The sequence below is a fragment of the Heliangelus exortis genome, chromosome 10 (assembly GCF_036169615.1).
Source record: "Heliangelus exortis chromosome 10, bHelExo1.hap1, whole genome shotgun sequence".
Taxonomy (NCBI): domain Eukaryota; kingdom Metazoa; phylum Chordata; class Aves; order Apodiformes; family Trochilidae; genus Heliangelus; species Heliangelus exortis.
The window spans coordinates 19,717,836-19,745,046 of record NC_092431.1 but is presented as its reverse complement, the minus strand read 5'-3'; the positions used below and the strand labels follow the sequence as shown (position 1 = coordinate 19,745,046).

The 27,211-nt window shown below is 35.5% G+C and overlaps 1 long non-coding RNA gene across 1 annotated transcript in view; it reads left to right on the top strand.

Annotated features, from left to right (window-relative positions):
* Positions 1 to 9,673: 9,673 nt before the first annotated feature.
* Positions 9,674 to 27,211, top strand: part of LOC139800249 (uncharacterized) — a 51,430-nt gene continuing 33,892 nt past the window's right edge. The window contains exon 1 of the long non-coding RNA XR_011727682.1: positions 9,674 to 9,728. This is a non-coding gene — a long non-coding RNA (uncharacterized lncRNA). The remainder of the gene's footprint in view (positions 9,729 to 27,211) is intronic.

The following is a 27,211-nucleotide window of genomic DNA, read 5'->3' as shown; positions in this document are numbered from 1 at the left end:
CACAGAGGTTGTTACTGACACAGAGCTTAAAAGCTGAAGTTACCAAAACAAAAACAGGAAAGGGGAGACAGAATAACAGATGCATAGCATTATTGAGAGAAGTCTGTCATTAAATTAATTGGTGCTGCCTGTCTGATAGAGGAGAGACTTGCATTACATCAGGATATTTATGGATATTAAATCTAGATGGATTTGAAACAATACCACAGCATAGGAAGTCCAACTTCTGTACAGAGCTAAATCAAGTTATTAATTTAGGAATAAAATATAAGTAAGAATTCTTTTGGCTTAGTTTAGTTCGATGACCTAAAGGAGGCCTAAGTTGCTATATACTAATCAGGTGAAGACATAAGTTTTTTTTCCTCATTTTAAAAGTGCCTGCCACCTTGAACTGAAGGGTATTTTTTTTTGCACTCTGTGTAATAAAAATAGGTAACTTGATAGAAATATACAGAGTGGCTTGAAAAAGCTATTAGTTTGTTTAATGTTTCAGTTGTTTTTTTTCTTTCTGGATAGAAGCTTGGTGGAGCAGGGAAGACTCTGCAGTAAGAGTTGCACAATTTAGGTAAATTTTATCTCAAGGTTTAGCAAGTGTAGTGTTGGTGACAGTCCTCTAAGATGTGCTTTATCCTTTTAGGGTAGAATATCAGGCTTGACTTCCAGGGATCAGTCTTTTGCTGTTACTGCTGTTCAGTCATATTCCCTGCTTGATACCAAATAGCTTTTTCCAAGCAATGAAATACATGGGGGAGGGGAAGAAAGCAGCTCTTACTGCAAATATTTTTTGTGATCCTTCTCTCTGTAGGCAGTGAAGCGCAGCACTAATGCCCTGTCTAAACAGGAGCTTCCTGGATTCCTTAAATATATGGATGAGTCCCCTTTTTTTTTTACAGTGAGGACAGGTGAGAGATGAGCATTAACAGAGGAATCATCTTTATCCTGTCTCATTACTGAGTCTCAGCTCTGAGCTGGAGAGATCACCTCTTGAGAAGCTCTTAGGCTCAAAAGGTACTTCATTAGCCTTTGCACTGAGGTTGCCAACGAGTGCCAATTAGTTCCAGGAGGCATTTGTTGCTGTAATAGAAATTTCTTTTCTGATATAAATGGTAATGATAGCAGGAGAACTCTACCTGGGCCAGGCTCACTGGGTTTTCTGTGTATTATCTTGGCTGAATGTTTAGTGATTTTGTAAATCATGGTAAGTTGCACTCTCTGGACTACATGCTGATCTTTTTCACCTCTGATATGACAGAGTCAGCTTTCTGTAATTGATAGGTACTTCCTGATCAAGGTTTGTCTCTTGGTTTCTGTGTTTGTCAATGTTTGCCTGTTATCTCATTGCAGCTATACTGAACAAGCTCTAGTCTGTAGCTGGTCTCAGATTTATACAATTTGGTATTTTGATTCCACAGAGGAAAAGAGAATATTTTTATTAAATATGTGCTTATTTGATTTATATTGAATGTTACTGCATTTTGTGTATTAATACCTGTTTACTGTCTCTTTGAATGTTCCTTCTTTCTGACATTCCAGTACACCCTTTTTCCTGACACACAAGTTTTCCTTCAACATAAATACAAACTAACAATATGTCACCACCTCATCATTTTGTTGTTCTACTTCACCCTCTTTCCAGTCAGAAAAGGCATTTCTTCCATGTGTGCCCATTCCAATCGTTGTTCCCATTAGTCTGTGAAAATAAATAGTCTATGCCTTTTCATGTGCACTTTTAATTTTTTGCTTGTTGCTCTAAAACCTCTTCCAGTTCAAAGTCCGCTCTGTTTTTTGTCACTGTTTCTGGTAATGAGCATTTATATTACAGTGTGCTAAAGCCATGGGAGCATGAGTGTTGTTTGAGCAGTGTATTTGTACTTGCATTATAAGAGAAAGAGGCTACTTCTTCAGGCACAGACCTAAAACACAAAGTTCTGGCACAGCTTTGTGTGCCACTTCTCATTCTGAATCAGGACTGCTTCTGCAGGGAACACTGCTGAAATTGGCCTCTGCTCTTCCAGAGAATGGCACAGGTTTACTTGTGCTTCCAGTGTCTTTTACTATTTTGATATAGCTGGTCTTGCTGCAAACACCAGCCTGACAAAGCCAGTCATGTATCTCTTTGCGTGGCCTATCAATGTGAAGTCACATCCCTCAAGTCAGATTAATACTGGGTATAGAGATAATTTCCTGATACACTTTTACTGAAGTCTGTTCTTTCAGCAGAAATTTGTTAGGGTCCTCAAGCTGTAAAAGGTTAAATATGAACTTGAAATATTTTTTCAATTTTTTTTTTAATTTTGAAAATTGAACTTGAATATTTTCCCACATTTTCCATGGTGTTCCCTGACCCTAAATGTTAATAAATGTTAATAAAGCATCCTATATTTTGGTGGTAACATCTTATATTTTGGTGGTAGAATCAGGATATTTGATATTTTGTTCTCAGTATATATACTTAGAGATGCAGAATGTTAGGTAATTTTTTGTGAGTTTTCAGTAAAAATGAAACAAAAAGACCTCATCATTACAATCTTGAAAAAAAAAAAAAAGATTGTCCTCCTTTCAACTTGTGTGTGCCCATTAAATATTGAAAACTGCCTAAACTAAGAAACACTTCAGGAATTCATTTAATTTTTCTCCCTCAGACTTTTACTAAACTTCCTCCCAACAGAGAGATACTTTTATGTATTAATTTCTGGGAATAGTTTGCTCTCCAACACCCAGAGAAGATTTCCCTAATCAGAAGATAGACCTAAATACATAGATGTTTTTCATCACTAGTACATTTCACCACTAATGAATTAATTAGTGCTATTCTCCAGAGGGGAAACATTTTCCAAGTTTTAATGTGGATTTCTTTGAAATCCCACAACTGAATAAACATCACCATGTCACTGGAGTAATAGAATGGCAGGGAGAATGGTGTGGGGTATTAGTTGTTACATATATTTATTTCTATTTTGAATAGTATGGATCAGAAAATAAAAAAGAGCCTCTTGTCTCATGACAAGAGGAGAATGCTCAGCATGGTCAGTGATATGTGGGATTTAAATGACTTAAAATAATAAAGCTAAGCACTCATTTACTTAAAATTTGGTTTCTTATTTTCTAAAGGAATGAATTATTTCTGTTTAACTAACAAGCTTATTTCATATGTCAAATCAGATTTTGGATTCATTCTATTAATCAAGATGTGTTGTACTGAAGAGTAGAGTATAAATTACTGTTAAAAATAGAGTTTGATGTTAGGATTATATCAGATTAAGCTGATTTTATGTGGACCTGATGAAGAAAAAAAAAAAGCTGAGTCGTATAAAACATGATGAGGATCAACTTCTTGGAATATATGTTCACCTGCCAGAGCATAGTGTGTACATGTATCTGGTCCAGTAAACTAAAATCTTGCATCATATGTTTGCAAGAAACACAAGAAACTGCTGAATTTGGTTTCTTCTTCTGGCTCACTGATACCATTTTGCTCAATACTGTCTTACCACTAGAGTGATTACTTCTGCTGATTTTAAAAGATAAAAATAATAATTAAAAATAAGTGTAGCAAATGACTTAGCTCTTACAGGCAAGTGAAAATGCAAATAATTTTAAATTAAATCAGGTTATAGTTAGTGGTTACTCACATCTAAAGTAGTTTATGTTGGTACGAAGCTAGCTAGTTTATTTCTCTTAAGAGACAAATTTTCCCAACACAGCCCTTGTAGAATGAAGTTCCTCTTAGTGAAATAATTCAAAACATTAAATCACAAAGACCCCTTCTAAAGAAATAGTGATTAATATTTCAAGCTATTTAGTATAGCAGCACTGGATCCAGTGATCCAGTGAGTGCATTTTCAGAAAAAACAACGCATTTCCGAATTCTATAGACTGGCATTGTTAACAAAGCTGCTTTAGTAGTCCTGGTTTGGCCCTTGGTCTGACTAAACCCACCATTTGTGGATGTCTGCTAATGGAGGATGGTGATCTCAGTTATTTTAAGTTATTTATGACTCTCAGATGCTGTGTGACTCTTGCGTGATTTACTGAAAATTCACACCTGCAACTTGCACTGGAAAAGAATGTGCTGCTTCAGTTCTTAATTTTTTTTTTTTTTCTGCTTTACTATGTATTATTCAAAAGAAAATTGAATCATTTTAATTATAGCTGCTAAGATGTGCTTTTCCACTCCAGGACGTAGTGACTTCAATAAGTTATTGGTAATTTAAGTCAGAAGTGTAAGGCCCCACGAGGGCAGTATATGAGGGAAAGACAGTAACAACTTCTCTGTTGGAGAGCTGGATCTTTACAGCCAAGCTCCTCTTTGGGGCAGATTTTTTGCGGAGCTGTTATGAGCTACTGGCTGAGCATCTGTAATGGCAAAGCTGACATTAAGTAGGATGATGTGAATGGAGCTTTGCAGGGAATAGCTTTGTGGCTGTGAACTGAAATGTAGGCTACACATCTGGGCAGAGACACATGTCACTAACAGAGTAAGAACCCCCATGATTTCTTAAATGACATTAAAATTAATGCTATACTTCCATCACTTTGCTTCTACTACCCTACCACATGGTTTTCCATATTTTACAGCGCACACATCGTTTGAGTTCTGAAGAAAATTTGCTTAGTCAAAAAGTCAGCTGTATTCAAATTATTCATAAGGGAAATTGTATCTTAGGCAATTAAAATGTGTGCTGGGTAAAAGAAAATCTCTGTTCCTGAAAGAAAAAGTGCATGCTTCATCTATGAGAAATCTTATTAAAAATTATTTTCTGTTACTAAGAACTTAATGTTAAAAAATAAACTTGTTTTAATCACAGAAGAACCATACCAGGGGCATAGTAAAAAGACTCATTTTGGTTTACATTGGTGCTTGTCTTTTTCTGCTCATGGTATAGACTCTTCTGTGTCTAGTCAAAAAAAGCCCCAAAAGTTCTACTATTCTATAAGAGATTGTACATCAGATTTATTTTCCTTGTATTTCTTATACTAAATGTGACCTATTCTGCACAAATTAATGTCAGTTTGAGCTTGGACTGCAGTTATATGGATGATGGGAGAGTAAGGCTGATGTGATGAGTTTTTGGATTCTGGAATTGTGTTTCCTGTATGGCTCTGGGGTTAATTTACTTGAAGAAATGCAAGGGGAGTGGGTCTAGAATAAACACTGCACTCTATTCATCAGTCTTTGACAATTTGCTAGGAATGGAAATAAGCCTGGACATATTTAAAGTTAGTCTGAGAGCATAAGGTAATACACCATGTATCTTTTGCCCCCTAGAATATAAACTACCCCTCTTGAGCCATTAAAAAAATTGGATTCTGCTAGTACATGTCTAGTCACTGATCTACAATTTATGACCCTTACAGCAAAATTGTATTATTTGTGTGGTCTTTTCCTTATAAATAAGTAAACCCTGTAAGCATTCTATTCCAGTTTTTTGAGAACTGAAGATTCACAAACCTGCACTAAAAAAGTAGATAAGCTTAAAATATACCACTCCCTCCCCTCCCATGCCACGGTTATTTGTTGTTAATTTTCTGTCTTCTGTGTTTGAAGTAGCTAAAAGCCAATTTCATTCCTGTTGATACCGTACCAGTCAATGCCACAGATTTAAAGATTTTCTAAATCTGGGGGTCCTACCTATTTCTCAGTTGTGGGCAAGCTTCTGGTCCAGAAGTGCTGAGCAGGAAAGGGATGATCATGTCTTTTTTTGTTTTTTAACACTGACGCTAGCCTGTGGCACCCCTTGATGGTGAAGGGGTAGAGATAGGGGTGATTAGGAAGTTTTGTAGGGTTGTAACGAGGCCATGGGGATGCAGCAGTACCTGTGGGCCATGGAGATGAGTTTTTTGAGGTCTTCTTGCTCAAACCATTTAAGAGAGCTAGAGAGAAAAAAGAGCTCCAGTATTTTGCCGCATGCCACGTCCCCTTGGAGGGGCAGAAAAAAACTTGAGCTTTAATTCACAGAAATCACTGCGTGAGCTGAGATTATTCTTTGTGATTTTTGGTCTTTTTGCAGTCTACCTGCTGGTATGCTTTTCACCCTTTTTTAACCTCTTCAGTCCATTTCTGCAACTGAATCAAATAAAATATTTAAGGCTGTATCATACCATCGATTTCCAAGCAGAGTCCTATTGGATTCTGTGGAGAATTCTGTTCTAAAAATCAGTGTCATAATATGATTCAAAATAGTAAAAAGAGAGCAAAGAGACATGGAGTTTAGTTCATCTGTGACCCATGATATTGAAAAATCCATTAGTCACACCATGCAGGGCATGCACTGGGCAGTGCTGTGCCTACCACAGTCACAGGACAAATACCCTTACTTTAATACAGTTTATTTACTTCAGTGGAGGAGAACTGCTTATGAGGAATGGAGTCCATCAGCTACCTTGGAGTTACTGTTTATCCACATTTTTGAAATAGCTCTGTAAGTTATTGGTATTTTTCATGGAAATTCAGTAATTCGTTTTGATACTAAAATGCTAAAATTCAAGATTATCAAATATTTGTCTTATTTTCATACAGCTGTATCAAAAGGATATACTCATAATTATAAATCTTAAAATAATTCCACTTAGAGATAACATATTTCAGTGCTTGGAAATACTAATCTTCTCTAGTGTTGAGGTACAAAATCAAATTGAAAACCACACAAGCAAGGTCAAAACTATTGTGCATTTTATAAAATGTTCTTATGAGTCTAAAGGTGAAAGCATGGTTTTATTAATTTTATAACTTATGTGTAGAGTTTTATTGTTTCTGAATAACATAAATACATCTCTCTCATGCTTTATTTTCTTAAAAATTTAAGGCCTCCATTTTGATTCAATTTTGTGATCTTACAAATGACCATTTCCAACCTCTCTCTAGTAAGAAAAATCCACTATCTCCCTTTGATTATTAGCATTTCCCCCCCTTTTGTATCAACTCCTGAGCTCATTTGCTCCTATTTTGAAGAATCATTATCAGAAATCTGGTTTTGAAGCTTGAATTCTAACTTTTTTGGCATGAGTTAGCTAATTGAGGAAAGACAAATTGGTATCCATGACCAGGGGAAAAGGAGGCCAGTATATTGTGTGTGAACTAAATTGTTATAAACAGGTATATAAATGGGACATTTTAATAGATTGTCTGAGTAATCCTTTCTTTTCTTCAAAGCACATGTTATGCTGTGCTATCAATAGATGCACATCTATTATATAAGATAGCATTTTAAAAAAATACCAGATGCAGCCAGTGACTGCTTATTAAAATGTTTGTAACCTACTTAGAACATACAGCCAGTTTTCTAACAAAGCAGAAGTTAATTAGGCTTGTGGGGGAAATACAAAAATAAAACAAAATAATAATGAAGACCCTTCAAAGCAGTGACCCTATTTTATTGTCCAAATGGGATGATAAATCAGACAAATTCAAGAAAGCATGTGAGAGAGGAGAAAAGAGGAGGAAAATAAATAGTTCAGATCTGATTGCCTTCTGGGGCATATTTTACCTTCCTAAACTTTTCATTAAAAAGCATTTTGAATTTGAATGTCCTGGAGTCCTTCAGCAACTCTTTCCTTAATTAGTTGTTTCTTCTTCCAGTTCACTGCATGTCACAGGACTCTATTTAAGAGAAGTTGCTTTGGTTTTGCATCAGGGAAATACTGAGCGTGGTCAGAATTGTGGTGTTCTAGAGACTAGAAAACTGTTCTTGCTCCTCCTGCATCTTCCTTCCCCCTCCTTCTAACACACACTCCCCCAAGGAAAGCCCTTTTCTTGGGATTTGTTGTATGTCATGCATAGTACTGTGGGGAGCCAAAGACTGACTGAACAATTCTTTAACCAACCTATCTCCATTACTTTGGGGCACATATTGAAATATTCTCTGAATCTCTTTAAAAAGATCAGTTGAAAGAGCAGCTTCATTTATTTTTAAATTTCTTAAATTAACTGAAAGAAGAACAGTTTTAGTGATCTTAGCCTTTATGTGATTGTTAAAAAATACAGAGATTCTAAAATACATTTCTGTGTCTGAGGTTCACAGAAGTATAGAAAATTATACCCGAGGAAAGGAGATACCTGTAAGAGAGACAGTGGATATTTTAAGAGTCACATTAAAAACCTGTGAATTAGAAAGCATTTATTGGAGAGCAATGAAGGGAGCTTCAAGAAATGGTTAATAACACAATGAAATGTAATAAAATGTGAGACTGTACATACTGATCTTTAACCTTAGTAACAAGCTTTGAGATCTTGCATAACAGCTTAAACAGCTGCAGGTTCAGGTGAACAAGAGTATTGAGCAAATCTTCGTGTCTTTCTGTGAAGAGTACCTTGTGTAAATATATCTGGAATCTGTAGATTAGTGCAGGAGTCCAGCTGTGCTTGCTGCCACCTGAAGATAAATATCAAATAAAAAAACTGTAATCTTCAGAAATTAGACTATAAAAAAATTATAAATTTTAGAAGAGCGTGCATGAGTGAAGGCTGCATCTGTCAACAGAGAATGCACTGATGTGATTAGAGAATGAGCCCTGGAATGAGTCAAACCTGGGGAGTCTTAGTGGGCTTTCTGCTCTTTTTCCCAGCTCTTTGAATGGGAAATATTGGGCACTTTAGGCCCAAACAGTAAAAGCCCAGCTCAGCTGCTTTTGAACGTGATTCATATGAATCATTGAGGTGATGGACACTGAGAGCAGCTGCAGCTATGAAATATTGTGGTATTTACAGTTCAAAATGTCTGAATTAAACACTCTTTTTTTTTACACGCACAGGAATAGAACTTTAAAGAAGACAAGAAAGACAGCTTTAGATTGTGGGATGAAAAATAGATAAAAACAAGAAAAGGAAATTGGTTGAGTTTATTTGAATTTTGATGGCTTCTTGTGTAAAGTTGGAAAATTATTAAATCCAGGTGATGTGTGTGTATGTTGTTGCTCCATCTCTATTATTCGGGGACTTTTGCAACTTTAAATTGGACAGTTGAAATGTTCCATCTTGAAAACAGGAATCAAACATTTCAAATTTTCTAAAAGCAGTCAAACAAACCATAATGCATCCAAAGAAAACAGACTATTTTTAAAATCTTACCCAATTAAAAATAGGCAGTGCAAAAAAATTATTCTCACAAAATAAGCCATTTCTTAAAATGCATAATATGAGATTAGAATTCACCACTTATTTATCTGTGGAAGTCAGCCTCTGTTTATACTATGTAGCCAGAGTATACCTCTGCACATATTTTTGTGAATAAATTTCCCATACTCTTAAAGTTCTTCAAATATTCTATCATAAAATGTATGTTTACCATAACATGCAATTATGGGGCAATATTGTACTGTTCAGTGAGCACTCTGTAATTATTATTATCTGCATGCTGTAAAAATGCCCTCAAAATGCTGTATCTCTTTATTTTCTGCTGATATCAACTATCATGAAGCAAGAAAGAACCTCACAATTTGGAGGTTTGTTCCAGCTCCTACAGAAGCCAGTAATAGCCTGTTCTTCACTTTAGTGGGTGATGGATCTGACACCAAATGAAAGGAATATGCCAGATGTCCTGCTGGAGATTTATATAGTGACATCTGGAAGAATGTATCTTGAAATTTCTGTTCTGATTTTTTGGGTTGTTTTTTTTTCTTTGACTATTTTGTTTTACCTACTTGTTTTTTTTCCATAGGTGCTACAGAAATGTTAGTGATTGGAACTGGAACTGCAGCATTATCACCTTCTGAATGGTCTCTGCAGAAAGGTATGACAGAAGAAATTGATTTTAACTTTTTTCACTTTTCATCAATATTTCTAAATTGTTACACATATTTTGCAGTCAAAGAAGATGCATCACGCTGAAATTTTTGTCAGTATTCCCAAAACAAAGTGCATTAAAAGCTACTAGTGTGGAAGTTTTCAGATTATTTATTTGCAGCCTGCTAATGGATTCCTTTCTCAGAGCGATGTCAGTCAGTGAATTGTGTAGTGTAAATAGCTGATGGGCAGTTCACTCACTGGATGTGAATTTTTTGGCATTCCTTCTGAAAACTTGAGACAATTAATTTTAACTGAGATGCTTTTGACCTTTCCAAATTTGCATGCATTATTTAGCTGTTACCAAATGGGCTCTGGTGAACCATGATAAACTGAGTATCCCCTTCATAAGCTCATTTTGTTATCACTGGTAGAATTGGAAGTATTGGTTTGGTTTTTTATTTTTATTTTTTTTAATACCTAATAATAATAGCAGGTATTATCAGCTGACCCACAAAGCTGCTCTGATCTCTCTTGCCACCTCCATTTCCAGGGTTAGCTCAGGTAGGAGAGAGGAACTTTTGGATATCCTGGGATATTGTTTTCTAGCAAATACTTCCACTATTCTACATCTTTTCTGGATGAATTTGCTTGTCTGTATTTGTCAAACTTTTTGCTTTGATGTTTCCATTCAGATAAATGTTACTGTATGTCAGATTTCTTTTCCTGGAATTAGAAGTGAAAATTAGCTCTAAAAGAGCTCATACCAGCTTAATAAGAGAGCTGAACGAGGCACATTTTCAATTCCATTTATCTCTTGAAGTAATTTGTTGAGGACCCTGTGAAGGTTTTACTGAACACTATATCAGAAGAGCTGTGCTAAATCTTCTAGAAGACTTTAAATTAAGTGAATTTATACTTGGAACCCTAAGTTTAATCACTTGTGTTTATCATGCAGTTTTTTTGGCTGAGGAGCATTACAACATGTGTGTAATATCATACACACCAGTATAAGTATTAAATCAGTGGGACTGGAGGGAATCTGACATGAAACTGATTCCAAAAGGAAAATCTGAACAACTTTGTTCAAGGATATAATGAGTGAAACTTAAGCCCCTGCTTTACTCTAGTTTCACCATAGGGAGGTTGCAAAGCCTGCACACAGGCTGGCAGTGATCCAGTGCCCAAGCAGGGGCAGGAGGACTGCACTCATTTATTTATTTTAAAATTTGATTTAAATAGTAATTATGGGTGACAGCAGTGAAAATTATCAAAAACTATTTTCCCCCATTGTCTCCAATAAAATATTTAATAGATAGGTAGGACCTTAGTTAACAATTCACAGAATAACAACGTTGACCACAGGAAACTGTAGATCAGGCAGCTGAAGCAAATTAGAAATCAATATTTGTTTTTCCTACTTTATAAAAAGCAAAGCATTGAATTCTAAAAACAATATAAATACAAGTATGAAAATTCTTAATGCAAGTAATAGAACATCTTGTAAAACAGTCACTTGATAAATGTGCTGTCAAATGAATGAAATTATCCCTGCAAATGTATGTAATGTATCTTAAGTAGAACCGTCACACTACTGGGTCAGTTTGGTTTTCTTTCTCTTTTTCCTTCTTTTTTTTTTTTTTAATGCAACACTTACAATGCTAATATTAACTCGTGTCTGATGTGCTGCATAAAAAGAGCCATGAGAGATCATTTACACAAAGAATACCCAAAGTTGTTCTTACCAAAATTCTGTCCAGTCCTTGTTTCTGCTGAGAATGACTCTTAACCATATTCCATGAAATATCCTGCATTCGTGCATCATACAATTATTTAGTTTGGATGCTGTATATAAAATTTTATATTGATGAGATTGTTGCTAAGTTGTGAATTTCATGGTGAGATTTCAAGGTGTTTAAAATACAAAATTTAAGAAACCACAAACAAAAATCATACATATTGTCATATATCTCATTTAAAAACAGTCTTGCTTCTTCCCCATGTAACTGTATTTTATCTCAAGAAAAAGAAGGTAATTTATTTCAAAATATATAGTGAAATAATTTACTTCACTGAAATTTCACTGGCTTTGTGTAGAGTAGCTGCATATGGAAAACTAAAGTTAATTACTTTTTTTTTTTTTAATACTGTGAGGACTCTTGGAATGAAAATAATGTGTGACCCATGATGTATGAATAAGGCTTATTAATTTTATATTTATTTTTATATTTATTTTTATATTTTTATAAATATAATATATAATATAATATAAATATAATATATTTATATATATAATATATATAATAATATAATAATATATAATATAATAAATAATAATTATATAAATAATATATAAAATAATAATATATATAATATATAATAATATAATAATATATAATATATATATATTTATATTTTTATATTTTTATTATATTTTTTATTTTTATATTTATTTTTATCTTATTAATTATATATTTTATTATTAATAATTTTATATTTTTAGGACCTCTAGATCTTGTTTACACCATTTAGAGGAATAAGTTTGTTTTTTTAAAAATATTATTTATTTTTTGGGGGTACACTGAGAAACCTAAGCATGCCAGCAGTGTCTAGTAGCATTCAGGCTTCAGTACCTGCAGCCTATCCCATATTTCAGCTAACTTGGTGAAGTTGGAAAATCAATTCTCTTTTACAAATACTAATGCTGTGATCATTATCTTTGCTCTGAGGGCTTACATTTGAACACAACACAATTCAGATTAATAATGCTTATTTAATAAATGCTAACATAAGTACCAAGGAAGCACTTTGGTTTCCAAATGAATCTCAGCATATGGTTGTAATATCTAATCAATAATTAATTATAAGCTAGTTGACCCACCAGAATGTTGCTACTTGCATGTATTAAAAAGAAGAATTTGATAAGCAGATGGGAGAACTAGAAAATGTAAGGTATAATCTCTCTTTGCACTTTCTTTTCATTCAGTCACAAGATGAAGATTTATTTAGTGTTCAAGAGCCTTGGCAACTACATACATAAAATTAAAAAAGAGGATAAATCTTAAATAGGGGGAGAGTGTATCAACACAGTGCAATGGAAATATGACCCATGATCCAGTCCCATTCCTGGTATGCTATCAGGGACCCTGTTGTGAAACAGCCTTTATATGTGTGATGGTGGCAAAAAGGAGCATCTTTTTCCTTGGTTGGTTATTGGTGCCATAGGTTGTAAATAAAGCTGATGAAAGGGCAGCTCTTCCAAGGTGTTACAGTCCTTTCTGTACATTATATCCAAGGGATGAGTGAAAATCTGTCAAGCCAGTGATAAATGACTCCAGGTAACCTGCACAGGCCATACATTGCCTAGAATGACGTCCTAGTGACAGTGCACCACAACAACCTGCTAACCATATAAAATATAAAATGGACTGAGGATACCATGTCCAGCTGTGTCTCTGCTACACAGCTTCTGTGCAGGTGCCTTTTCATGGCAGATTGCAAAGGGCTGACTTGTGACCTGAGTGGAAATCAAATTGCAGTTCCAGAGTTATCTCCATCACTGGGACAGCATCTGAATTTGCCCATAATCAGTAATGAGGAGGAGGAGGCAGAAAAGTAGGTAGGATTAATATGTCAGCAAGCTGCCAGAAACTTAAAACAGCTAAAATGTTTCAGCAGTGAAGGTGATGCTATACAATGGACTAACCAAATATTTATTTTACTTAGACTGCAAAATTGTTGCAGGTCAAGGGTCTGAATCACAGCTGTTCCAGGCTTTGGAGCTCCTCTTACTCATTACATCATGCTGGTTTTTGCTTACCAGTTTCATTATACTTCCAGTGTGCACTTCATATCACTCTGTCTCTAAGGTGCCTTCCAACCTAAGCCATTCTATGATTCTGCTGGGGAAAGCACTCTGCTTTCTCTTCTAAGCTGTATCTTGACTAACCTGTGACAGAAACAGAAGTACACAAAACCACCAATAGCTTTGCTGACCTTAGCTCTACAGAGCAGCTGTTGTGCACAAAATATGTCTGTAATTATTCTGTACTTTTGCTAATTCTGCAGGCTTTTCTTTTAATGACAGATGCTTATTGCCTGATGTAAAACTTGCCAAACAAAAACCAGACAAAATTTTATTTCTGTACTCCCTTCAAACAGTTTATAGATAATGATATAACCTGGTCAGATTCCTGGATGGAACAAAAATACCTGTTAGTTACTGTTCCTTTGTGATCATACATGTGTTCCATATATGGAAGATCAGTAGTTGGTGTCCATTTGGTTGGTACTGAGAAGTTTGATGCTGCCCTCTTCTCCCTGCCTGGACTAGCTGCTGCCCTGAGTACCTAGAGGTTTAAATGTATTTGCAGAGATAAACTTTCTTACAAGGTGAAAGGGTTGCTTTATTAAGTAGTTCACTGCTATTAAATGTAGGTCCAGTTTTAATAGTGTTAGCTCTCATCTTCCACTAGCAGCAATCTTCCACTGAGGAGAACACAAAAAATGACTTGTGATCCTTAAGAATACTGAAGAATCTCAAAGAATTCTTCTTCAGTTAGTGAAAAAGGTGATGTCTGCTGATATGGTTGTGTGGAATCAGCTGCATTAGTAGTAATAGCAAATGCCTTGAGGCTTACCCAAATATTTGAATAACAGTGCACAGTGCTATTGCTAATATCTGTCTTTAACAGTGTTGTGCCCTATGAATCCCCAGTGATGATTTCAGCATACTTTGGGTAGTAGCCCATGGTGGATTCCACCCTGTAGGAAATGCCTATTCTTTTGTTGGGCTTGTCTGAGATCTGCCTTTTAGAAATACAGATCATGCTTGCCTCCTTTCATTTTCTGACTGAAGTACTTGGCTCTTTTTAAATCACTTTGTAAGTGGCTTAGATCAGAAAACTGAGCTTCGAAAAGTAGTTTTAAAGCTTTAAGTTTTAAAGGTTGAGATTTATATAGAGGTTCATGTTTGTAAATCTCTTATGACCTCAGTTTCAAGGTTCAATTTGGCAAATAGGAATAGATCCTGACTTTCCAAAAGTTCAGAAAGAAAAAGGCTGGATCTCTCATTCTGGTTTTGGTTCTCCTTTGAATAATTATGAGAAGCATGTGCATTAAAAGAAACAAAACTGACCTACATAGGCAGGAAAATCTTAAGAGCTCAAAATATGTCCTGGACAGCTGTATCTCTGATGTGGTATTTGCCTGGTTTTTTATGTCTCTTACACTTGTATATTCCTGAAACAGTGGATTGTTAATCTTGCTTTAGTAACCAGACAGTAAAAACATGTTACTAGGTGTACTGTAGTATTGACATTGCTTCATTTTCACTTATTAGCCATGTTATGGCAACTTTCTACTCATAGTAAGAGCAGAACTGTCAAAGAGTTTACTAATTCATTGCATTAAGGATGTAGCAAAATGATTGATGTGTGATTTAACAGTTTATTATTCTTCATTAAAAATGTATTAGAACATTAACAGTTCTATTCTCAAAGGTATTAGATGTAGAGAAGAGAGAAAGAGGCTAGAGATGAAAATAAAGCTATACAGGTTCCCATATTTTTTAAGTTGCGTGGCAAATCATATTTACTCATCCCGAAGGCTCATTATGCAATGAAACAAGTTAATGAGAAATCAACTCCAGTACTCAGAGATCTTAAATTTTGGCAAATAGCAACTTGTTGTCAGTTGGAAGATGCATAAATCTATTGTTTAGTCTCTTGTCTGTATCTCCTAAGGAAGTCTACACAGTGTTGCAGTTAGTAACTCCAAAATAGCAAGCAAGTACATCTTCCTCATTATCAGTGGTGTTTCTGGCTAGGTGGAATAGCTTTATTCCAGAACTTTTCCATTGTTTTGTTTCCTGCTCCCTGGATCCGTCTCATTTTTGTGAAAGAGGACACAACAAACTAATAAAATATTTAATTTATACTTTCTCTACTTATAAAATGTATATAAATAATTGAGCATGTTGCAGGCAGGCGTGAGGTATTATGAGAACAGTAACAGACATTGTGTAGATGTTACAATCCAGAAAACATGCAACTCATTAGCCCTTTGCACTCTGTAGAAAACACTATGAGTCCCCACATATAAAACATAACCATAATCCTTTATTCCATTTTGTTTATTTATAAAGCATTTTCATATTCCTTATACTTGACAGAATTATTGGGATAAGGTATCTGTACTATTTTTCATTTAAAACACACAAAATAGTTTTTAACAGCTTGCTTGAGAATTAAGACTCTAATAATTTTGTGGCATCTGAGTAGAATTATTGTTCTGTAAACGCACTGCATGCATGTGAACAATCCAGAATAAGCCTGAAACATCTTATTTTTCATTGTATATTGGAACACTATAGGAGCAAAAACTTTGATTCTGACTGGAAGCATAAATTTTCAAAGATTTTTTTCTCTGTCAGGAGTTTCCCATTTAAGAGATATTTCTTTGAGAACCTACTCAAATAAAAGATTTCTCAGAAACATACAGAATAATGAAACACAAACTTGGGTTGTAGCAATAAGAGAAGAGAATACAACTTCCCCCTTTTAAGATATTTCTCACCCAGTTTGTACAAAATGCTTTCTCCAGGAAGGAAAGCATATCCATTCTCATAGATGAATTTCGGTCTCCTGTGAGAGACTATAAACCAGTTTTGCAAAGGTTGGCAAAGAAAAGATTGCATGGCCCTGAGCTTCATGAGGTACATTTGATAATGATCATATTTGATGGAGGACAGGAAGAAAAAAAGGTCTCTGGCAGGTAGGATGGGGTAGAGGGACATTGTTTAAGGAGTCTCTAGCACAGGCCATTTGTTTTTTTAATATTCATATACAGGAATATTCACCTCCTCACTTAATGAAAAAACCACCTACGGCTAAGAATCAGAAGTAAATGTAGCTCTTCTCAAGGTTAAAAAAGCAGTCTTGTCACGGTCACAAGACTTCATAAACATATACTAAAACTCACAATCAAATTGAGAGAAAAATGAATAGAGAACACGAGCCTTTATCCATCAGCTTCTCTAACTGTGGTTTACTTTCACACACAGGTTAAAAAGAAACAAAAAGACCCACTTCAGTGGGTTTCTGTTGTGCTGAAAGTCTTTCTGTGCTATACAAGGGCTATTTTTAGGACTGCAAGAGGTAAAAAAGCAGACCCATGAATGAGAATAATTTACAGTGAATGTATTGCTTATATTATTGTCTTTTCCCATTTTACCACTCATGGTATTTCACTCATTTGAATGATACATATATGTGTATTTTTCACTTTTTTTTTATTACAACTAAATGCAAAGGAAAGAAAGCTATCGTTTTGCTCCCCGTGTCTCTTAATTTTAAAATATAAGATGTTCAGGAAGTTCTGTTGAGCTTGCAACAATCTATTGAAAATTAGCTCATTTGTATGAGCTGAATCAAGCACCAAAAATGTCAGGTGTGTTCTTCTCCCCAGCATCATTGCTAATCTATACTTTTGGTAACTGAAGAGAAGTGATGTATAATGAAAATGTCTACTGTGCTGTGTATCATTAGCTATTCCTTATTACAGTCAGCCATCTATTCATCCTTTCTGGATGTACTCATGAATAAGATGCATAACAAACTGATGTTCTCTTTTTCCTCATTAAGAATCTTGTATCTTGTTCAGCAACATTGAAGAGGAAGCTATTTGCGTGCAGCTCTCAGTGTGCATTTTATAACCCATGGAAAATTAAAAATAAGGAACAATATGCACAGTGGTTTCATATACTTTCTACATATAAATTAAAAGCATTTAAAAAAAAAATATTTTTGGACAGAGAGATTTGATGAATGCATGCTGGAAACTCCCCTAGCAGCAATGTGAAGCCTTCCTTTGTAAGTGATTAGTAGTATATCTGATGAATCAACATGTATCAGATAGATATATTCTGCACTTAATTCTTCAGTGTGGTGCAGTTTTTCAGGTTCTCCTCAAATCTCTCTTCTTTAGATGCTGAGTTTCATTATGCTTTCTAGTTCAGCAGGCTTATAATGAATAGAAATAAATATTTTTTCAGTACGTCCAACAGAAGGTGGCAATGATCAGTCACTAAGAAGGACACATAAGGTTTGGCTCCTTTCCTGTCTGATCAGGAGACCCATTCACAACAGTTTTAACTGCAGTACTTTTCTTACTTGGTGCGGAATATAAGAAGTAAAGTAATATTTTAGTTTTGATTTTAGTGGTGAATTGGGTTGGTTGATCTTTACAGCACGTAATTCCAAGGAACTCCACAAATATGAAATTTCTATACAAATAAGGTCTAGATGATTCACTTTTGCTTGGTAACCAGTTGAAATTGCATTATCATTCAGATAAGTGACCAGGTCATAACAGGACCTGCTATATTCTCACTTTTTAGATGTAGATATACTGTTAGGTGGGAAATTAAAATTACCTTGTTCACTCGAGAGTGATTTTCTACTTGAAGGAAGCAGAGGAAAGAAGTTAAAAGAAAATGGAAACCATGTACTCTGTGCCTGTAGGACTTTCTGATTGACAGCATCTGATTTGTTCTATAGAAATGTGACAGGTGTTAATAGTGCTTCACACACTTGAAGGGCAAGATTCTCATTCACTCTACATTAGATCTGAAGAGCTTATCCTTAATGTCTTCTGCTTCCAGTCTGAATGTGTGAGCAAACAGATCTAGTGAGAACTCTCAAGATAAATACAATATTTGTACTTTTGCTGATAGTCTATCTTCTGGTTCTTGTTCATATATATACATTGTAATGCTTAGCTGACAGAACTGTAAATGAGTGTGAGACATCGCTCCAGAATTACTTGTTGAAACATAGTCTCTTTGGACTCGGAGAATGTTTCTCTGAGTATAAAGAAATATTAAAAGGTCTGTTATCTCATAAAAAACCTAGGTGATAAGTGTTTTCAAAAATAACTCTCAATCACTGTTATTTGTCCAGATGGAATTGTGTTTTCCTTTTTGTGCTCTCCGTGTCCATATCACTGTTGGAGAACTCAAACCCAGAAATGCTGTGTGTAGATGACTAACACAAGGACATGGTTTTTTAATAACTAGTTGAGAAGGATCAAAGAATGCACAGTAAGTTACATGGAATTGGTATTGATCAACAAGATTTTCTTGAGGCACAACAGGACTTTCAGCTGTAGTGCAGATACCAGGCATCTGATTCACTTTGTGCATGTTGGGGAAGCGGGGGGGAAGAATGCAGAAGCAAAAGCAAATGGATAAATCAAGTTGTGTTAAGTCAAACCTACAACATGGCTGCTTATTTTTGAGTTACTCTGTGCAATGATTTGAAGCACGAATGCTAGGCAAGGAAGGCTTGGGTAATTTTGAAGCACATTACAAAAGAGAGTTAAGAAAATAGGACTGTGATTTAAATAGGCTGCAAATGTGTCTTTATGTATTATATGTGTATAACACTACTAAATACATTATGCTACTTACTATACATGTATACACTGCACAGAAAAATAATGGACACTCCCCTTAATACTGTTTTCTAAGCTTTCAATATGATCTTTGGCAGAGTCTTTCATTGTGGGTGGATGAGATGTGGGAACACAGACAAAAGGGATTGATCTTCTGTGATGTTAGTGGGTAGGGGGCAAAACTCAGTTATTCTTTATACTAATTTGCTAGCAAGTTTGATTTAGGAAGAGATTAATCTCTTTATTGAACAAGTGAGACCCTTCAGTTGATGCTCCTTGAGTGATTATAGTGGAGTGATTTCCTCCTTCAGTTTTGGCCAGATTCTTATCTGATCCCAGGATATGATGAAGAGTCATCCCACTCACACTTTCCTTCACCAAGTTTATTTGTGTCCTTCTGTAATTCATCCACCTAAACTTGGCTTTCTTCCTTCAATCTTTCATCTGTTTTGGCCACATCCAGCTCCTGTTCCTGTTTTGTTTATCTCCTTAATTATAACTTTATCAAGGTCTTAAATACAGTTTCAACAATTAGTATTGCTTTTCCCTCCCTATCAGTATCTAGATGTATCCCTCTGTGTCAGCTCCATTTCATCATTAAAAGGAACACAGGTATTTATGCAATATGTTATTGCAATGTAAATAATGTAAAATTTTAGTAGTGTAGAGAAGATATATTACAAAAAAAAAAACAACAACAAAAAAAACCCAACCCATTTTTGTCCCTATGCATTTCTTTGTAACAAGAAACTGCTCAAAATGGGGTGGATAGGTTTAACTACTATAAATGGTGCATTTTAGAATTATCAGGAGAAGTAAGCAGGAAAGGAGCACATCTTTTAACACATTTGCTTGTAATAGAAATAAAAACACAGACATCTCAGCATGTTGAAGACATAATTTTAATAACTGATGTTTACTTAATGGTTGTAACTGCAGCTTCCTAAGAGATTGGCAGTTTATAATAAGCTAGCATTCCCAGCTGTTATTCAAATAAGAAGGAAGACTAAGAAATCAACACTGAGAAAACTACTTAGCCACATGGTAACACACAGAGTATGAGCATTACCGTAAAAAAGCAGAACAGTGCTTAGAATATAAAAATTTTCCCCAGTACGAAACAGATTTTCAGGTAAAGATGTTTTTTTGTCTTGCATTTACAAGGCCTTCACAGTGAAATGTTTTTGGCTCACTAATACCTACTTACTAATATTTGTACCTGTTTGTCACAGAAGTATAGAGTACATTTTTGGTAAAAAAGCTGAGCAGAATTGGTTGACTGGTAGTTATTAGCCTGACTTTGTCAAAGCCATAATTGACATGATTCTATTCAGATCTTCACAGAAATCACTGTACCAAATGGTATCATCAAATACAATGTTCTGTGGAAGAATGACATTATGTTTATTATAGTTATTTAGAGTGATGAAAAAATGATAGGAAGATCCTATTCAGGAAGGCATTCATCAGGCTGTGGCCTTTTGTGCCCAGCTTCACACTCAAGTTTTTTACTCTTACAGTGTACATTTTACTGTTCCCCACTCTATCTTCAAGTGTTTTCAAAGGAAAAACATGTTTTGGTTACTTTGGTTATCTATTAGATAGGCAAACAAAGGCAGAAAGTGATGAAAATGATTCATTTGGTATTGCACTGCGAGAGCAGAACCAGGGACACGTGGCTGCCAATCAGTATTTTCATCAGTTGCCATTCTATGCCATGTGTAGTGTTACTTTAGTCTTTGTGGGTCTCACTGGTAACATTCAAAATAGAAGTGAAGGGGAGGTTTGGTTTTGGGGTTTTTTTGATTCATTTATGGTCTTGTGAGTCTTGGTACTTTGTGGAGTATGCAGGCACACCTGAGATGATGCTGTGCTATATGGAGCCAAGTGAGTGCTGAGGACTCACAGCATCAATCCAGAGACACTAATTCAGATACTTCTGACTGGTGGTGATGTTTGAAACTCTTGATGAATGAAGGCTGGGTGCCAGCTACCAAAAAGCCAGATCTCATTTGCCCTAGGTGATGGCAGACCATTGCTTTTCAAGGCACTTGATGTGTTTCACTCTTTCTGCTTCTGCGGAGAGTGGGTATTGCTGACCTGAGAATCACTGGGAATTAGATCCCCCAGGATCCCCATTGGGGCACCCAAGAGCCCATCAATCTCTGCCATAGATCGCTGTAATTACACCTTGGTCATAATAAATGATGTGAAATTCAACTCAAAGTATCAAAAATATGTATGCGCCATAAAAAAAATAAATTAAAAAACCCCAAAATGTGCTTGGAATCAGGGCCAGATCTCCCCAGGAGTGGGTGATGCTGGTCCCCAGAGGCAGAGCTAGCACAGGGCAGAGCAGGAGGGGCTGGTGCTTCTGACCCCTGATCCTTGGCACTTCCCCTGCCTGCAACCTGGAGCTGAGATACCTCTCATGAAGGTAGGCACCTGGAAGTATCCTCAGGATGTTGTTCTGCATCTCATCCAATGGAGGTACCTCCTACCTCTTCTGTCTTGAAAGTATACTTCTACAAACAGAGGGAAGAGAAAGATGGACAGATGGACAGATGCTATAGATTGACATAGCCCAGTAACTGTTAGTCAGGGTATGACTGATGTTTTCCATATCCTCCCTCAGGATTGCCTCTCCTTTTTCCTTTCCTCCTCCTTTTTTTCCCCTCAAATTGCTATTATGTTATATACTCAAGGTGATGGTGAAGTAAATATGAAAAAAAAAAATAACATTTTTCATTATGAATTGTCCACAGTTGTAATAGTATGGGTATATGGATGTGGTGAGAGTAATTTACACTAATACTTATTAGCCAACTTCGTTGTTGGTTTCTCATAGCAATATAAATAATGAACAATAATGAACGGAATTTGTTTTGGTTTAGACATTTCACTGGAGCTATAACCATGAAATGAAAATATAGTTTTATACAGTCTCATTAGTTTGCTTTTTCATAAAATAAATATAAGCAATAGGCTTTTCTGTTGCAAAGTAATCATTGTTTTTCAGTATTTCATTTTCTACAGTTATCTTTTAAGTGTTCCTGACAATATAGTTAATCTGGGTGCTTTCATTCTAGTGGCACAATATACATTAAGTTAACCCTAAATGTCACTAGGTTCATTTTCAGAGTTCCAGCTCAGCACAATTTCTCTTGACTCAAGACTTCCTAATTTAAAGTCTTCTTTTCAGTGGTAAACTCTAACCTTAGGTTTCTAACATCATTTTCTACAAAACCAATATTTGCTATTTGCAAATAAGTTTTTATTTTTTCTTCACAGTTAACAATTTATTTTTCCAGTGGGAAAGCTCTACTCTATATTAATTTGAATTTTGAATTAATAATAAACATAGGGTTTTTCTTCATTACTGCTCTATCAATAAAATGTGGTGAATGCTTTTTCTGTCTCTGAACTTCCAATCTAATCTTCTTTGTATGGATTCTGAAGACAAGGAAAGGGAGATAATGGAAAGCCTCATTTTAATCTGTAAATATTGGTCCATGCCCTGCAATGAAATGGATATGCCCCATGTGATTCTGACTGCTAAAGGAGATTAACTATCTGCTCAGCTGGGACTAATTACAAGCTGCAGCAGCTAGAGAGAGAGAAGATCAGGAGGCCAGATGGCTTGGGGAGGTGCAGGGGATTTTCTTCAGGCAACAGGTTTCAAAGGACTTCCCCAGCAATCTGGGAGAAAATACCATGGGATGTGAGAAAGAAAAACTCTTTGTGTGGGAGACTGTAGGAAGCATGTCTAGTGGGTTTGTCCTGTTTTTCCAAAGTAGGGATGATTCTGTTCAGGCACTCCTACCAACCAGCTTTGGAGGGAGATGGAGTGCAAAAGTGCCTCGAAGCTGCAGAGCCTTTTGATCTTTCTCCTTTCCAAATGTTTTGCTGCTAGTGAGCAGGAGACTGATGGGAGATCTCCATCTGGGACCTTGGTAATTGGTGGTGTGCTAAATACCTGCATGTCATTTTCTATTCTGAATGTGAGAGTGTTGATTAGCAAAGGCTGAGCTCAGGTGAACTTTTCTGTTTATTGGCATGTGGAAACCACTATTGATGTCCACAGCAAAACCGATGTGCTTGTTAAAATTAGCCTGCCAGTTCACTGGTTTTTGCTTTCATTTTTGGATTTAACTGTTCTTTTACCTCTTCCTTCTCTTCTTCATTTTTGCTTATGCAAGTGTATAGTCAAGTAACTGTTATTAAATTTGCTGGTGTATTGGTTACTCTTCAGTAAGTACAAGAAGTGAATGTGTTGCAAATGGCAGACCACAAGGAAAGTAAGTTTTGCCAATATTTTTGAAAGACTGGATTTACACATGCTGTGAAAATAGATCTGTGGTCTAATCAGATCCACATTCTGTGGAAGTGCAGCTTCCAAATAGAAACATGAATGTTTCCATCAACAAAAAAATTATGACCTTAACTGCTTAAAAAAAATTTCTATGCTCAACTAGAGTAAACTACCTCCCAGCTCCTTAGAATCATAACATCTTTTTTATGATACTACAGAGTGTGAATTTGTAAGAATAGATTAAAATAGTTATAGGAGCTTCTACTCATCAGCCTAGCTGTATTCTGCTTGTGGTATCTATTGTTCATAGTGCTGCCCTGCATTTTGAAAACTGTAAATAGCTGTGTCTGACATTACAAGAAAAGTAGCAAAGGGATTTCAGAATTGCAGGAGTTGTCAATGAAGTATTTAAAAGGTTGAAAATAAATCTGGAATATTTTTAATTGAGTTTTTCTTTGGTCTTACGGGAGTAGTAGGTGGGGTGGGATTTTGTGTTCTTTTTGAGATCCATTATACTGCACAAAGCTTTATGCAGCATTTCATCAACATTTTAGGTTTGAGAGGGTTATGCTTTTAGTTTTGCATAATCAGTAAGATTAGGTCTGGTGGCAGAAGTGGAAAGATACATATGTTTATCTGTGCAGTCATTTAGCCAATGATCAATAGATGTCTGATGATAAATCAATATGAATGTAATCTCCAATCTGTGGACCTCGAAGAACAAACTCCTGAGTGTTCTTACCACAAAATCTATATTCACTCCTGTCTTCATTCTAGCTGATTTATGCTCTGTTGCTGTTTGCTTTCAAGGACCTCCATTTCTCTAAGTGCTGCCTGATAGGTAAGCAACAATCCATCAGTGCTCTACTAATATCAAGGAGGCTTATATTTAATTACAGATAACAGGCCCAGTGGGACTGAGAACAAAGTAACCAATCACTAAGATTTGAAATACTAAAATACAAAAAGAGAGGCAAGCCATTAAATGTGAAGGACCTTTGTGAAATGAGTGCGTATTCTGATGTTATGCTCAAAACATGTGGAAGATGAGAATGAACTATGAGATAGACTGCATTTTCAGTCTGGTTTTAATTTTTTTCACATAAAATATACTCTTGGTAGAGAAAGGAGGAAATCTATTAAGTAAGCAACCAAATAAGCCTGTGAGTAGTCTACTTCAATTCAGTGTTAATTATGTGTGCATATGTAGGGCATGCATATGGGTTAGTTCTAAGTATAAAGGTGATTGTCTGTTTTACTGATAGAAAAACTAATTTAGCTAATCTTCCTTAGTATGTAAGATGTTTTAGAATCACTTTTTTCTGTACATTGAAAAAATTACAATTTCCTCTTAACAGATGTAGCACAATATATCTCCTAAATATAATTTCATAAATTTGCTCACGTTTGCGTATGTTTCAGCTAATTTTGATGTCTGCTAAAACTGGCCTACTAATACAGCCAATGTCTTGATTTAAAGAAGCACATGAAGTAACCAGTATGTGCTGATCTTTAGGGGGAGCATTATGCAATAAATATGAGCAACTTGTGTGTTGCTTTAAACACAGTTCTTATGTAATAAATCCAAACATTTTGCATATCTTGGTTGTTAGGAAAAAATTAACAGAAACACAGCTAAACACAATATCAATCCTATTTGAAAATCCATTTTATCTAAACCTTATGTTAATCCATTAATTATTCTGAGTTGATGAAAATAATTTTTAAAAGACACCTTTTTCATGAAATAAATGATGGACTAGTTCTAAGTCCTTGCATAGCAAAGTCAGCATAGATACAAATAAAAAATTATTTAACTAATCGTGTGCAGCTGTCAAACTGAAGCTTTTGAAGTGTAGTGGGTAAATATCCACCAGATAGATGGAGATAAAACAGACAGCAGATGGAAGAGGTAAGGAATAAAATGAAAGAAAAGGCAGACAGACTGCAGCCAATATAAAGACAAGGTAAAATGCCAGTGAATATATGTAGTAACTACTACTGCAGCTAAAAGCTCACATCTCAGCATTCATATGAATGAAGTTAGTTGCTAATCAGTGTCATCTGTTGGTCTTACTTTTTCTGAAGAAGTCTGAAATACTAACCTTTGTCTTCTGAAGAGAGCCTCAAGTTGAGACTCTTGGAGGGCTATGTTATCTGTAAAAATTAATCTGCATGCCTGTGAAAAGGGATTATTGCTAAAGTATCTGTGAAACATCAGTGAAAGCACTGATCTCCAGAGAAAGACAGCTATCTAAATTTAATTTACTAGTCAGTGGGTTGGTACCTGTTAAGGGTTTCGTTTTATTCTTTTATTTAGAAAGGTAGCCCAAGGTTTGGAGTTTTCTGAGGAGTTTCAGGGTGTCTTTCGTGTATGAGTTTGCAAGTACAGCTTTTCATACATTCAAAAATCTGTCTAATACTTCCGGAATTTTTAAGATTTGACCATATTTTTTTGTGAAAATTAACATGTAAAACAAGGCAGTTTTATCAATATGCACTCAAAAAAACCATAGATGTATAAGTGAAGACTAAGCTGAGTGGGTTGTATAACTCAGATTGTGTGAACCTTTAGAGGGAAGAATGTAGATTTATTCTCTTAGTCTCTTCAGGTTTGCTACCTGCAACTTTGCATGGTACTGCTGGTAAGAACCACAACTGGGAGATTACACAGCTCTCTGTAATAAAATAATTCTTGGTATAATGTAGTGATGAGGTGGGCAAGGGGGAAAGAGATGAATTATCTTCAAAGTTGTCTGTGTTTTCCTGATGGTATGTGAATGGTAAGCAACGTTCAGCCAGGTTGTGAACAAGTGCTCTGACTCCTCAAGAAGGAAGAGTGAATGATTCTGTCCTAGTCTGCTAAAAATGTTGTTATACTGTGTTTTAGTGGGATTGTTAAGAATGTGCATTAAATACTGTGTGAATTCTTCAGGCTCATTTGTGCTCTTTGGCTTCAGGCTGTGGAGAGAAATCAGTGAAGGGTTTCTTCTGTTTGTAGATTATACTACTTTTTAAAGCTTACAGCTTTTCTGTTGAATTTTTCCAGTAGTACCTGGCAAATTTGATAATTATCACTGAAAATAGTAAAACAAACTACCGTAGTTATCTATATACCCTTTTGCAGAGAGCAATAAAAACAACTCCATTTGATGTACAGGCAGTTAGATTTTAGATAAATTATAACTGTTGTCTTTGAATAATGTGTGCATATACACATTCATTTAATTCTGACTAAAAAAAGTCTGGGTTTAGAGCTGCTGGGCACAGCATGCATTAGCAGAAGGTGCTGTTTTTACTTGAGTGCCAAATAATTGTCCATTTTCTTAGCCTCAGGTGATCTCAAGTGTTTAGATACTAGAGCCATGGTTACTGGGCAGAAGCTGGGAGCAAAGGACACTGGTTGACTAAGAGCAGAAAGCATGACTCATGAGTAATTATTTAAAATTGTCAATGTGTGTAACCAGTGTGTAGATAATACTCACAGAATCTGACAAGGCATGGCTTGTCAATATTAAAAATAATGTGACAGAGCAAATAAGAAGAGATGCATAGTGTCACCTTACAATTATTAATACAAGTGATGAATGGAATTGGTACAACTCTAATCCAATTCTCATTAGGTAGATAATTAAAAAATAGGGTGTTCATTCAATAGCTTTACTAAAAATCATATGCCCCTTAGCACTCTGAGAATATTGTACTTTGGAGCAAGTGTTGTAGCA